The sequence below is a fragment of the Oncorhynchus tshawytscha genome, linkage group LG16, assembly GCF_018296145.1.
Source record: "Oncorhynchus tshawytscha isolate Ot180627B linkage group LG16, Otsh_v2.0, whole genome shotgun sequence".
Classification (NCBI taxonomy): Eukaryota; Metazoa; Chordata; class Actinopteri; order Salmoniformes; family Salmonidae; genus Oncorhynchus; species Oncorhynchus tshawytscha.
The window spans coordinates 86396299-86397032 of NC_056444.1; positions in this window are offsets into that span (position 1 = coordinate 86396299).

A 734-nucleotide genomic window follows, 5' to 3' on the forward strand; every position below is an offset into this window, starting at 1 on the left:
CGCCTGGACTGACCCCCACAGATTAGGATTATATGTAATTTAGTCCTGTTGACGCCTGGCAAAAAGACAGATTAGGATTATATGTAAAAATTTAGTCCTGTTGAAAGAGCCTGTAGACTTTGACCCCACAGATTAGGATTATATGTAATTTAGTCCTGTTGAGCCGCCTGGACTGTCCCCCACAGATTAGGATTATATGTAATTTAGTCCTGTTGAGCCTGGACTGAGCACAGATTAGGATTATATGTGATTTAGTCCTGTTGACGCCTGGACTGACCCCCACAGATTAGGATTATATGTAATTTAGTCCTGTTGATTTTGCAAATTGGTTTGACCCCCACAGATTAGGATTATATGTAATTTAGTCCTGTTGACCCCTGGACTGACCCCCACAGATTAGGATTATATGTAATTTAGTCCTGTTGACGCCTGGACTGACCCCCACAGATTAGGATTATATGTCATTTAGTCCTGTTGACCCCTGGACTGACCCCCACAGATTAGGATTATATGTAATTTAGTCCTGTTGATGCCTGGACTGACCCCCACAGATTAGGATTATATGTAATTTAGTCCTGTTGGCGCCTGGACTGACCCCCACAGATTAGGATTATATGTAATTTAGTCCTGTTGACGCCTGGACTGACCCCCACAGATTAGGATTATATGTAATTTAGTCCTGTTGACGCCTGGACTGACCCCCACAGATTAGGATTATATGTAATTTAGTCCTG